Genomic DNA, 14,596 nt, shown 5'->3' on the forward strand with positions numbered 1-14,596 from the left:
TACCATATGGTGATCTTACAGAGCCTGGGGGCTGGGGGTGGGGGCGGCAGGATTCTCTGGAATAGAGATATACGAGATGGAAAATTCAAATATTTGATTCTCAACCTTCAATTTGTACTTACTTCCTGCAATCACATGCTAAATCAGTAGGAATTTCTTGAGGGAGTACTAAGGAGTCTAATTAGCAAACAACACCTGATATTTTCCCTAGAGACTGTGGGATAAAAATTAGTAGGAGGAGAATAGAATCCCAAGATAATTATATAGGTCCTAGAACTCTTTGAAAGGGTTGCTATTTGAGGGCTCTATAATCATTAGTTTGTCCATGGTTAGCCTAAATTTTTGCTAAGTAGGGTTAGGAATGTTTAGGGGAATAGAGACTGAGATCTCGTTTAACAAACCATTTGAATCCCTGATTTTCAAGGCCGATATACAACTAGATCTCTAGAAACAAAGCAAAGAATTTCCAAGTTCTAGTTTTTCTATTTGTTTTGCTGATGATGCTTGATCTAGAACAATTGTTTTCTCTACCTCAGTCCTTCAGTCAATAACAGGTAGATATGTGCTGAGATTTTCACTTATTTTTATTAAATAAGATTACTTTTTATATGTAATTGTATCATTACTACTTTTATGATGACACAATGTTTTATTCCATCGTGAAACATCCAAACAATACAGAAATACTTTTAGAAACTAAAAGTCCTTAGAAGTCCTCCTCTCCTTAAATGTAATCAGTTCATCTCGGAAGTGACAGTCATGGCTCAGCAGTTAATGAACCCGACTAGTATCCATGAGGACGCGGGTTTGATCCCTGGCCTTGCTCAGTGGGTTAAGGATCCGGCATTGCCGTGAGCTGTGATGTAGTTCACAGACACAGCTTGGATTATAAGCTGCTATGGCTATGGTGTAGGCCAGCAGCTACACTTTGTATTTGACCCCTAGCCTCGGAAACTTCATATGCTGTAGGTGTAGCCCTAAAAAGACAAAAGACCAAAAAAAAAAAATAATAAAAATATATATATATAAAATCAATTCCTCTGAATAGTTTGGTGTATATTCTTTTAAATATTTTTATATTACAAAAATGGGATATATGGTACGTATTGCTGAGAACTGATAAATATGATACGTATTTTTATTTAAGAATATATTATTATTTAATATATATCTTTCTTTTTTTTTTTTTTTTTTTTTTTTTTTTTTTTTGTTGTTGTTGTTGTTGTTGCTATTTCTTGGGCCGCTCCCGCGGCATATGGAGGTTCCCAGGCTAGGGGTTGAATCGGAGCTGTAGCCACCGGCCTACGCCAGAGCCACAGCAACGCGGGATCCGAGCCGCGTCTGCAACCTACACCACAGCTCACGGCAACGCCGGATCGTTAACCCACTGAGCAAGGGCAGGGACCGAACCCGCAACCTCATGGTTCCTAGTCGGATTCGTTAACCACTGCGCCACGATGGGAACTCCCCGATTTAATATATATCTTTCTATATCAGTACTTGTAGCTCCATCTCATTCTTTTTAACACCTATATAATACTGTATAGATATACCAAAATTTCTTTAGCAAAAATGGTTATATTCAGTTTTTTAACAAACACAATCAATGCAAAAATTAATATTCATGTATGTATTGCTTCGTATACTATGTGAGTACTCCTGTAGGATACATTCCTGGAATTGTATTTCTTAGGCTGCAGATATATACATTAAACATTTTGAGGAGTTCCCATCATGGCTCAGCAGAAACCAATCTGACTAGTATCCATGAGGACACAGGTTCAATCCCTGACCTGTTTCAGTGGGTTAAGGATCCAGTGTTGCCATGAGGTGTGGTGTAGGTCCCAGACATGGCTCAGATCTGGCGTTGCTTGTGGCTGTGGTGTAGGCCAGAAGCTACAGCTCTGATTCAACTCCTAGTCTGAGAAACTCCATATGCTGCGGGTGTGGCCCTAAAAAGGCAAAAAAAAAAAAAAAATTTTTTTTTGAGAAATAATGACAAAATTTTGCTTTTAAGAAGTTGTGTCATTTTTTTCCTGCACATCAATAAAGTATGCAATAGCTGTGTTCATAAACATTGACCAACAGTGAGTATTTCCTGAACATGCTAGGTAGAAAATTGTACCTACTCAAATTTGCATTTCTCTAAATGTTATGGTAATGATTAAGTTAAACCCTATTTGTAAAATATATAAAGCAAGTATTTTTATTGACTGTTTTAAAAGAGCTGTAGTTATTACCATTACTTAAAAGCAAACTGTATCTTAGGAGCAAGGCATATCTGTCTGTCTATCTATCTGTCTGTCTATTACATTGTGTCAAATACTGAGTAATGACTGGTGTCAAAAGATGAGCAATGACATTTCCACCCCCTGCTGCTTTCACTATGAGGGGAGGAGGACCATAAGCACACACAGCTAAACTAAGCAAGTGAATGGGGGAGAAAGACATTAAATGTGGTTTGAGAACTCGTCATGCTTTGAGTGCCAACTGGAATTTATGATTAATATATAGAATTTTAAACTTTCACTCTTGATATGAAATGCTACTGTATTTTGACAAGACTCTTTAAAGTCAACATCTAAATATAGTTCTACCTGAGAGGCTACCGCTCAGGGGTAGAACATTTGACTGCAAATACAGTTCTACTTGAAAGTCTACCAGTAACAAACTTTCCTGTTGGTCATAATTTTTCTTTGGGCAGCTGCAACAATATCACATGACATTCCTAACATGGGTTCTCCTGACCCAGGATCATTCCTGGAGTGTTCAGTTCCAAAGATAGCAGCCTCATTGCTTCTCTGTTCTTTTCCATTAAAGAACTCCGTATTTTCTTCATTCGTTGACAGAGATGGCTCTTTTGGAAAGACAGATGACATGTTGTCTACAGGTTATATTTGTGACAGCTTCTTGTAATACATTTTGCACTCAGTATGTGTCAAGCTCTAAGCTTGGCTGAGATGAGAATATGGCCAAGCCTAATTAAAGAGCCAGGTCAGGAAATGAATAGGTTGGCAAACAGCTAAGAACTGGATCATGTAGAGTAAGAGACATACATCTGTGTTGAGGTCAGGCCCAGAGTAGTCTTTCAAATTAAAGGGAGGATCACACCAGGGTAGCTACTATGATGAAGTGCAAGAGTGAAACTGGAGGCTAAGGATGTATAAGTGTCAAGAAGTCAAGGAATTGGCTTAGTGATTTCTCCACTAACTGAACATTAATACTGTTCTAGAACAAGAACTAATTAGATCAGTGGAGGAGTGATTGTCGGAGAGGGACACAACAAGGTGAGTTAGGCCACCTATACACTCCTAATAGGATACTATGATAAGAAGCTTCATTTGTAGTCACCTTTATTTCATCTTACTCCATATGTGGCAGATCTCCTAATTCTTTTTTTTTTTTTTTTTTTGCTATTTCTTCGGCCGCTCCCACGGCATATGGAGGTTCCCAGGCTAGGGGTTGAATCGGAGCTGCAGCCACCAGCCTACGCCAGAGCCACAGCAACGCTGGATCCAAGGACCCAAGCCGCGTCTGCAACCTACACCACAGCTCACGGCAACGCCGGATCGTTAACCCACTGAGCAAGGGCAGGGACCAAACCCGCAACCTCATGGTTCCTAGTCGGATTCGTTAACCACTGCGCCACGACGGGAACTCCTTTTTTTTTTTTTTTTTTTAGATCTCATAATTCTTAAGGAACCACAGTCAATTATGAAAAAGAAGGGAGTCTTGCCATTTGTGACAACATGGATGGACCTGGAGAGTATTATGCTTAGTGAAATAAGTCAGAGAAAGACAAGACTGTATGTTTTTCTTATATGTGGAATCTAAAAAAAAAGAAAAAGAAAAAATGAACAAATATGACAAAATAGAAACAGACTCACAGATAGACAAACTAGTGGTTTCCAGAGGGAAGATGGGGGCAGGGGATGGGTGAAATAGGTAAAAAGATTAAGAGATACAAACTAGCAGTTATAAACTAGCAGTGATACAGTGTAGGACACAGGGAATATATTCAGTATTTTATACTACTGTATAATATTTATCATATGGTGTCTAATGTATAAAAATATGGAAATACATGTTGCACACCTGAAATTAATATAATCTCAGCTCTACTTCAATAAATTTTTTCAAAAGATAAAAACCAGTTTTCTACAGAAAAAAATCCTTAGAAAATATCTCTTCTTGGATGTAACACATAAAACTTCAGTATTCTAGGTTGACCAGGATGGTTTTCAGATTTCCCTCAATTATAACCTACTTTAGTGTGTTATTCAGTGTATATCTAAATGGTTTACTTTTGTGGAGTATAAAATGCTAATTACTCAGCAGATGGATACTGCAGGGGTTTCCAGATCTTGATGTAGTTTAAAATAAAACAAAATTTTCTTTGTATGGGTGGGATCTGGCAGTTCTTTTGAATTCTTTACTAAAAAACATTTCCAAGAAATGTGTTAGAGAAGAGATGTCTTTACCCTCCACTCTCTCACCCCACAAAAGCATTCTAGCACCATGCTTGTTTTAAGAGGGAAAAATTAAAATGTCCACAAAAGCATGTGAGCAAGCTGTAACTCGATTTAAATATTTTGTACTCTTCATCTGTATGTTACCCCTGGGATCTTCCAGCCTTCTTTTCCAGGGAAATTTCCATTTTAGTTCTGAGTGTCTGGATCTTAATTATCTATTCCTTGTTAGTTTCCAAGATTATTCTTGGTGTTCTTAGATCAATGCCAAGGCACAGATCTCATCTCTTGCAGTAAACATTTTGAAAGGAAAAAAACTACAAAATTTGTTTGAATAGAATAAATTTACTTCATATTAGAAAGCTGAAGCCAATAATTATCAAATCACACTTTATTTTACATATGAAATTGGCTATCACAATAATATTCTCTGTTTATTATTCCTCCATTATTAATTACAAAAGAAAGAGTTGGCTATTTGTGATGCATCAGAATGAAAACTTTTATTCATTCTTTTGACTTTTCAAACACATGCTAGTTCATTATTTTAATAAAATGCACTAACAGATGTTAAGCAGAATGTGGCCACATCTGGGACATATAAAATACCATTCCAAGTCTCCATAGGAGGGAAATAGCAATATTGTTTATTTCTCCCTGAAAGTCTAACTAGCCCATCTCATTTAATTTGTTTAACACTAAGCTGAACAGTGAAGAGTAGCGCCAATTATATTGCTTGTCTTGGGAACATAAAAAGGAACAATGAACTAAAACACCCAGGGAAGTGTCACAAAAGGAAATGCACTATGCTGAAATACAAATAAAACTTACAAAAGCTTGTGGCTAGAACTATATTTTTTCAGCTGAAGAGGTAGTAAATCTTGAGTTGCCTGCTTCCTGAAGCCATCTTGAATTATAGGTCTCTTTAGGCTTTTGCACAATGTTCCTACCTAATTTGACCCTTTCAAAGAAAGCACAGCACATTTAAAAGACGGCAAATAGAGATTTTGGTAGGAGACATGTTTTGACAGTTATATATGTAATATACATAGTGATTAAAGTCCAAGCTATTCCAGTCTTTTAGCCTACCTTTTAGTTTTAATTTTTTAAAGTAACTTTTCTGAGAAAAAACCCAAAACTTGATGGTTTTCTGTCAAAGATCAGGTTCAGAGACTATTATGTTAGCATGTGAGGATTGGAATAAATATTAGTGTTGAGAGGAAGCTCGGAGATGTTTGTCTCAGACCACTTACCCACTAGAAAGAAGACAAATGCTGGAGTCGTACATGCGGCACAGACAGGGAAGGCACAGTGGGATGTATCCTGGACTCGGAGTCCGACGACCTCGGTTTGAGCCTCAGCCCTGCCCCTTAGGAATCAATGTTTGGGAGAGTTAGTTAACCACAGAAGTCACATTGCCCTCCTCTATGGAGTAGGAATAATACCTTGGAGAATTGTTCTGAAGATTCAGTGAAATGATGGGTATAAACATGTTCTATAAACTGTGATATATAAAGAGAGAGAGCTTTTTTTTAATATTTTTTTTAAATTTTCCCACTGTACCGCAAGGGGGTCAGGTTATCCTTACATGTATACATTACAATTACATTTTTTCCCCCACCCTTTCTTCTGTTGCAACATGAGTATCTAGACAAAGTTCTCAATGCTATTCAGCAGGATCTCCTTGTAAATCTATTCTAACTTGTGTCTGATAAGCCCAAGCTCCCGATCCCTCCCATTCCCTCCCCCTCCCATCAGGCAGTCTCTTCTCCAAGTCCATGATTTTCTTTTCTGAGGAGAGATGTTCATTTGTGCTGGATATTAGATTCCAGTTATAAGGGATATCATATGGTATTTGTCTTTGTCTTTCTGGCTCATTTCACTCAGTATGAGATTCTCTAGTTCCATCCATGTTGCTGCAAATGGCATGATGTCATTCTTTTTTATGGCTGAGTAGTATTCCATTGTGTATATATATACCACATCTTCCGAATACAATCATCTGTCGATGGACATTTGGGTTGTTTCCATGTCTTGGCTATTGTGAATAGTGCTGCAATGAACATGCGGGTGCATGTGTCTCTTTTAAGTAGAGTTTTGTCTGGATAGATGCCCAAGAGTGGGATTGCGGGGTCATATGGAAGTTCTATGTATAGATTTCTAAGGTATCTCCAAGCTGTTCTCCATAGTGGCTGTACCAGGAGAGAGCTTTTTATTAACAAAGTTTTGGTGGCCTGCAATCTTCATCTCAGATAAACAGATAACAATTAGGTATCTGGAGAACAGCTGAAAAGAAATCCATGTAGTGGATATAGAATAGGCAGACATGAATTTCCATTTAAGACACACTGCCTAAATACGGGGAAGGGCTCTGGAGGACTAAATGCAATCTTGACAGAAAGGTCTGCTCTGAAGTGGTAAAAGTGAGGCAAATCAAGCTTCATGAACTATCCTATTTCACATACACACTGAGATTCCCAGTCTTTCCCATTCTCTTAACACCCATTTATTGAGCACCTACTGTATGCTAAGCGCTATGCTAGTTATACATTGGTGATTAAGATTTCTGCTTTCACGGAACTTGTATGCTAGTTACATTCATATCCTTATTCCAAGCACTGAGCAAACTGTTGGCATGTAGTGAACACTCAATAAAGTTGACTGAGCTGAACTAATCTCTGAGTTTGTAGCATTACCATAGCAGAAATCCAGTAAAAAGGTGATTTTTTTTTTTGTCTTTTTTGCCATTTCTTGGGCTGCTCCTGCGGCATATGGGGGTTCCCAGGCTAGGGGTCGAATCGGAGCCATACCCACTGGCCTACACCGGAGCCACAGCAACGCGGGATCCGAGCCGCATCTGCGACCTACACCACAGCTCACGGCAATGCCGGATCCTTAACCCACTGAGCCAGGCCAGGGACCGAACCTGCAACCTCATGGTTCCTAGTCGGATTCGTCAACCCCTGCGCCACGACGGGAGCTCCTAGGTGACTTTCTTGATCACAGATTTCTACCCAATTCACCATGTTATTAACAGGTTACTTCTGAAGTTTTGAGGGAAAAGAAACTTTCTAATTGGGGTTCATCTAGTCATCCACCTATAATACTTGTGTTATATAGTGTTAATATCTCCCTGCTTAAAATATGGTTATCACTTCCAATTAGCACATTTAATAAGGGGGCAGAGTGTTAGTACAAAATGTTTTTCAGGGTAGTGTCCCTCACGTCAGGTCAAAAAATTAGCGAAAAGAACATAGGCTGGATGTCAAATCACTATTTATAGACTGACTATGGACCTGACATTAATATACAATTTAAAACAAAGGGGAAGAAAAATATTAAGTCCATTCTATTTATATGATAATCAACTCTTAACGAATACAGAGAATTTATTTTTGAAACCATATCTTTCTTGAAGCCACTCAGGAGAGCCAATGTTATGAAATAAGGATTCTTAAGAGTGTTCTCAGAATACCTAGAAGCGGACTGATGGGGTCAGAGTGACTGAGTTAGTATTGTTCGCCAATATCACTGCTTCTCCTGAGCTCAGTTCAACCTTGGTTCAAGGACTCAGCCCCCTTGCAGACAGAGGAGGCCCTGCAACCAGTTTTGGCCAATGACATGTGAACAGGGATCTGTTTCCTTTCCAAGCTAAGGCTGTGAAAGTTCATAGGGATTCTTTAGTAGTCACTTTCTTCCTCTGCCGGGAAACTTAGTTGCTGTGTTCCAGGTGATACTGCTGTGAGATGGTGAACCCTCTGTCAATAGGTTTCTGGAGTGACTGGAATAGAATGAGTCTGATTTACATGAAGCATGAGCAAGCAGTAAACTTTTCTTGTGTTAAGCCATGGTGATTTGGGAGATGCTTTGTACTACATTGTAACATAGCCTTCCCTGATTGATGCAGTCAGGAAAGGCCCATAATACTCTCCAAGTTTTTGGGTAAGAGATAAAATAATATGCATTCCATTAATTTGTCAGTAATGTCTTTCATATTAAGGATGCTAGCCTGAGGTCTAGCTTTTTAATCACATTTAATCCAGATATCCCATAAGTTTTTCATTTTTCTATTAATTCTCCTGTGAATCTTTAAGTACTATATTTAACTTTTATCCATAAAGTTCCTGTGCTTTTTACAAATGATCACGTTTCTCAATATCAACTGAATATCTTAACCACACATCATTATTTTCATAAGCATTTTCACTAGAGCAAATGGTTTTGAATTATCAACAGCCTTAATTGAAAGACACATGCAGTTGTGAACAAAGAAGGGAGGTGTTTCTGCAATTGCACTATCTTCAGAAAGTGGACTCTTACGGGGGGGGGGTATTCCTGATTATTTTGATTTTTATTTTTTTTCCACATTGGAAAAAGAGCTTAACCTTGAAGGGCCTGTAAGGAATTGTCATTTCTTATTTAAAGCTTTAAAAAGCAGGTGAAAATTTTCAAGTCACTGGCTTTGCACTTGTTTACCTTAATGGATTATTAGGTAGGGCACATAATGTTTTGTCTTTAATATTTTAATACTTGTCTTCTTTCTTTCTACCTATCCAAAGCTGTCCGTCACAGTCCTACTCAAATCCTAGCTCCTCAGCAAATTGTCTCTGAACACATCAGCTGGAATCGATCCTTTTCTTTTCCAAAATCTTATATAAATTCATACCATTTACTTGGGATTGCATGTAGAGAGTTCAAAATCAGGAAAGGACCTAAGAATCATTCAGCACAATCCTCTCACTTTGCAAATGAGGAAAGTACAGACCAGAGCAATTATGTAATTCAGTCATCACATAGTTAGAGGCACTTTGGAGGCTATAAACCTAGTTCGCCCAATTCCCAGTGCAGTCTATTCCTTTGTGCCACAAGTACCTTCACATTCACCGCTTGGTAGTGTTGGTTATCTTTTCAGGAGAGCAGATCACCTCACCCATCTTGAGGTCAGGGAACTCTTTCACTGTTACTTTTTCAGCTTGTAGCTTCATTTATACACATTTTATATACTTTTTTGGAGACTAATTGGTTGTGTTTTAGGTAATAATTACATCTGTTAAATCTACCACTTCCTATATTCTCAAATTCAGAAGGTAATACTGGGAGGGGGCCTAAGAGGAAGGAGTAAAACAGCAGCAAGATAGGAAAGAAGCCCTGATGAGAACAAATGCTTACAGATGTCCAAGCATATACTCTGAGAACTGAAGGTCATTTTCCCCGGAATTAGCTCCTGTGGGTTCACTACCCAAGGATGGAAAGTGTGTGTTTGTTTTAGGGGGATGGCAGAGTGCCGAAGTTCAGGTGAAGTTGTGGACGCTGAAAGCCCAGCGAGTGGGATGGGTGTGAGAGCAGGAGGCAGTCCCCGGCGCGGCGGGCAGGAGTCCGGCCTGACCCCCGGGAGCCGGCGAGGGCGGTGCAGTGGGGCGCAGGGGGCGGGGGTCGCAGGCGGGGGGAGGAGCGCTCAAGGGGAGCCGGCGCCGGGAACGAGGTGGCGCCGCCGTCTCGCGGGCGTCGCCCGGGGGCTGCGTCGCCCCGCGGAGGGCGCCCGGGGGGCGGGGCCGAGCGGCCAGGGCGGGGCGGCGGCGCGGGGCCTCCGAGCAGCACGCGGCGGCGCCCCCTCCCCTCGCGCCGCGGGCCTCCCCGCGCCGCGCACGTCCCCGTCCCGCGCCTCCGCCCCTTCGCCTGCTCGCTCCTTCCCGCCCTCCCTGCCGCGCCGGCAAAGCCGGCTTCCCCTCGGTCTCTCATGAATATTGAGCGGCCCCTGTTGTATTTCCCGAGCTCCATTGCGGAAGCCGAGGCTCGCCATATTGTGCGGCGGCGCCGGCGGCCGCGGCGCCTTCTTCCCGTGTCTCACTCCGGCCGCGGCCAGCGGAGCCCCGGGCTGGGGCGGGAGCCGGTGAGTGGGGCGGCGGGGAGGCGAGGGGCGCGGGAGCGGCGGGCCGGGCCGCGCGTCGGCGTGGCGGGGCTGCGGGTGGCTGACGGCCGCCCCGGGGCTGGGGGGGGTGTGTGTCCGCGGGGGTGTGAGGGGCGATGGCGCCGTCCCCCCCGGCCGCTCTCGGGGCGGGGATGGCGGGGGAGGCGGCCTCTCATTGTTCCCGTTCCTTCGAGGGTCTCGGCGCGGGTGGTGAGTCCGGCTTGGGGAGCACCCCGTGGGCGAAGCTCGGGGATTCGTTCCTTCGGTGCGAACCGCTTGCCGCTCGCTCGTCTGAGCGGAGGCCGGGGCTGCGATGCGCCCCCCCCCCCCCCGCCTCCCCGAGGCCCCTCTCGGGAGGCAAACCGCGTGGAATGCGGGGTTTTTCCTCCGGGCTTTTCTGTTGCTGGCGGGGGTGTGTGTCCGCACCGGGTGGGGGCGGGGGCAGGGGCGCTTTGTGCAAAGAGCTCCGTTTTGCCCCCGGGTGCTGGAGTCCGGGTTCGCGGATGGAGCCGATGCTCGGCGTCGGGGTTCCCTCTAGGCTGCCAGGAGACCCCTCCTGGTGAAACATTCCTGGAGTGCCTCCTGCCTGCTCGGGAGTATCTGTTGCTGCTTTCTAAAACCGCGAGGTTGCCCCGGAGGAGTTGTAGGGGGAGGGAGTGACTTGGTTTGTTCTGATGGAAGCTTCGAGTTTGGAACCGGATCGTGTACGCTGAGGTCTTTGGTACGCGGTGTCGCCGGAGAGCCCTCGTCCTGGTTGTCAGGATCGTTTCCCTCCTACATAAGTCGCCTCCCTGCTCCCGGAGATGCTGTTAGTAAAAACATGGTCTCTAAAACTTTGAGGTTCATGCCAATTATTTGGCCGCTAAGACCAATTATACGCTTATCTCCTTGAATCTGCATCTGCTGCCTGGCTGTTGGAAGTTTTAAAGAATGTGTGCCTTTACGTGGTAGAATGGTTTGAAAACGTCAGGTTTCTTGGAGGTATGTAAAGATATTTGTTTGCCATGAAAAGGGTAGGTTTGCATTCGGTATTTTCGCAAAATGCTTTATTAAAAATTTTTTTAAAGGAAGTGTTTTCAGTGTTTTAGACTGAAAATTATGTTTAAAAGTAGCGAACCAGTGATTTGCATTACGTAATCTACTTTTGGTAGTTCCAAGATGATCAGCCGGAATACCTAGTGTAATTGGCAGATAAGCCCTACTTTCCCCACTTGCGTTAGAGTATCGTCGTTGAATATTTTAATAACTTAGATTGGTGTTAGGGCTTGGTTTTAAAGTAAATATTTCATCCTTTGGTTTATATAAAGAATTTAAATGTCAACAGTATGACTCTTGGTTATTCCTTTTTCCCTCTAAAATTTCTACTTGTCGCAATCAACAGGTATCTTCTACGCTCTTGTTTGTACGTTTAACGTAATTTTTAGTAAAATAATGGGTAGTTATATGACTGTTTTCTAAGGATGGCACAGCAAATATGGCCCCTCACTTTTTTCGAAGGATTAGAGATAATTCCTTCAGGTACCCTTGTGGAATACACATTTGAGGTTGTTTATAGTAGGTGTGAGAATGAAATACAGAATTTTCGAGTAGGCTAGTCCGTTTGAGTATTAGAAAAATATGCTGATGGTCCTCAAATGTGCTGCATAGAAAAAATTCAAATTAGAACCGTTAACATAGTGTAGACAATGCAGACATTCAACATTCTGAGAATTTTGAGTTTTTCCTCAGCCAGTATGTAGCAGTCAGACTGCTAGCTCCGTGGTTTGTGTGGACAGAAATATAGAGCAGGTCAGCAAACATCTTTGAAATTTCATTTGCTTGTTACTGACCTTCCGTATGTGGTGTCAGGTCTGTCTCTTTAATTTAATTTATTTATGATTTGTGTTTATGTTATGTAGTATTTGGAGTAAAGGTGATATATGTCTAATGAATAACATATTTCCAGATGTTTCAGTGACAGTTTCATTTCTGTACATTAGCACAGAAGCACAGTTCCCTCCAGCAAGAGAAGTGAGTTAACATTAAAATGCACTTTATTAAAATTATGGCAGCGTTTCTGGTATGACATAAAGCACCTTACAGTTTTGTAGTGATTCATTCGTTAGGTCTGGAGAAACTAGAGAATGCATCACAGTTTGTACTTTTTAAAAAAGGAAAAGTAGGAGTTCCCGTCGTGGCGCAGTGGTTAACGAATCCGACTAGGAACCATGAGGTTGCGGGTTTGGTCCTTGCCCTTGCTCAGTGGGTTAATGATCCGGCGTTGCTGTGAGCTGTGGTGTAGGTTGCAGACGCGGCTCGGATCCCGAGTTGCCGAGGCTCTGGTGTAGGCCGGCTGCTACAGCTCCAATTAGACCCCTAGCCTGGGAACCTCCATATGCCACGGGAGTGGCCCAAGAAATGGTAAAAAGACAAAAAAAAAAAAATGAAAAAAATAAAAAAGGAAAAATACTGAGAGTATGTACAGTCTGTCTGCATACAGATCTACACTTGATTTTTAATTAGTGCTTTGTATTACACATGGTGTGGAAGACATTGTCGTCTGACACCAGTATTTAATTTCCTGATTATTTCATTTCGCAGAAATCTTATATTCCTAGGTTACCATAGTAGCTTATTGAATGTTTGTTTATGTTTAAATGAGTAGATCCCTATGTAATTTGGGTACATAGAGGTACAATACAGTTACCCTGTCCATTTTCTGTAGGTCCAGTTATCCTATATCCCTCCTAGTCAGACGAGTCCTTTGGGTCTCTTGTAAGGAGTTTGGTTGATTTGACATGGATATACTGACTGGTATTGAGACTCTTGGCACTTGAGTAGGAGATTGATGACGAGTTCCTGACTTTACAGATGCTAAGGGGATAGGTGGCCCACTCTCCAGTTTTATGCTGTGTGGAGGATCTCCAGTGGAACTGGCCATGGACTTTTAAGTTTAAAATTCCTTTCACCTCTCTGTTGTCTTTTGGATGTTGGGCAGCTGAAGAGGACTAATATGTCTGGACCTAGTGATACCTTCTGTTGGCTGCTTGGGAGCTGTATACATACATTGCTAAAAATTCCATGAGAGATTCTTACTGCTTGAATTTGCTTTCTCTCATTTCAGTTAAAGAATGCGTTAAAACATGTTTGCTGCTTCTGCAGATCTAGCGTTTTGTCATAATTTTAAGAAGTCAGTTTATTAAGTACAATACTGAAAAATTAGTTTTGAAGTTAAGCTTAGATCAGGTTACCTATGAGGACATCTTATTAACTGAAGTAACAAACCATATGAAAAATATTAGAGCATTTTGGTCACTTGTTTTCATCAGATGTGTTGATTTGGGCTCTCCTGCTAGAGTGATTTCTTTTCGTTTCTATGCTGTAGAGTGGAGTTGTATTTTATGAAGAAATCAGATGCTAAAGTCAATGCATAAAATGAAAATCACATGTAGCAAAAAATTATGCTTGAAAATCCCTTAGGACGGGAGAACATACCAATAAGTTCAGTTCAACTTTAGTGTTGGAACAGATTGCTGTTTCTTGGGTTGAACACTAGACGAAGTAGTCAGCTTGCATTATCGGTGATGTTAAGCAACAGCAAGAAAAATTCTAAATGTAAGAATCAGCATGCGCCATGCTCATACCAGGAGAGACTTGTGGGAACTGAGACCACTGAGGAGCAGCAGGTCCGTTCCACCATCTCACATGTTCTCTAGGATACATGTGCTCTAGTGAGAGGATGTGGGGGGGTGTGCTTGGAATAGTGTGCACTGTTTAAATAATTCTCATTTTCCTCTTTTTTTTTCTTTGCAAGCTGTATAGTTTAAATCACAAAAGTTACATGATTTTTGTGTTTTAACTTAATATACATAAATTTAAAGGGTTTGGCATTCTTTCTACAGTACCTTTTAACCTATGGGAATAACTCCAAAATTCCTTTACTTTTTTCCTTCAGTAAAGCGGCAAGATAGCTCAGAGGAGGAGTTCCTGTTGTGGCTTAGTGGTTAACGAACCTGACTAGCTAGCATCCATGAGGACGAGGGTTTGATCCCTGGCCTTGCTCAGTGGGTTAAGGATTTGGTGTTGCCATGAACTGTGGTGTTGGTCAAAGACGTGACTCAGATCCTGCGTTGCTGTGGTTCTGGTGTAGGCCAGCGGCTACAGCTCCATTTTGACCCGTAGCCTGGGAACCTCCGTATGCCGTGGGTGCGGCCCTAAAAAGACAAAAAGACCAAAAAAA

General features: G+C 41.9%; 1 protein-coding gene across 3 annotated transcripts in view; it reads left to right on the top strand.

The window, feature by feature from the left end:
* The first annotated feature begins 10,036 nt into the window (after positions 1-10,036).
* Positions 10,037-14,596, top strand: part of RNF2 (ring finger protein 2) — a 55,829-nt gene continuing 51,269 nt past the window's right edge. The window contains exon 1 of one of the 3 annotated variants that reach the window (XM_003130379.7): positions 10,037-10,359. The gene's annotated coding sequence lies outside the window, so the exon portion shown is untranslated. Of the gene's footprint in view, positions 10,360-10,546; positions 11,359-14,596 lie in introns of those variants that run through there. The other 2 variants (XM_005667825.4, XM_021102630.2) reach the window with 2 other exon arrangements.

Source organism: Sus scrofa, chromosome 9, assembly GCF_054392235.1.
Source record: "Sus scrofa isolate SSC_HxYL_T2T_F1_AM1 chromosome 9, Sscrofa_HxYL_maternal_Yorkshire_Landrace_v2.0, whole genome shotgun sequence".
In the NCBI taxonomy this organism is placed as follows: Eukaryota; Metazoa; Chordata; class Mammalia; order Artiodactyla; family Suidae; genus Sus; species Sus scrofa.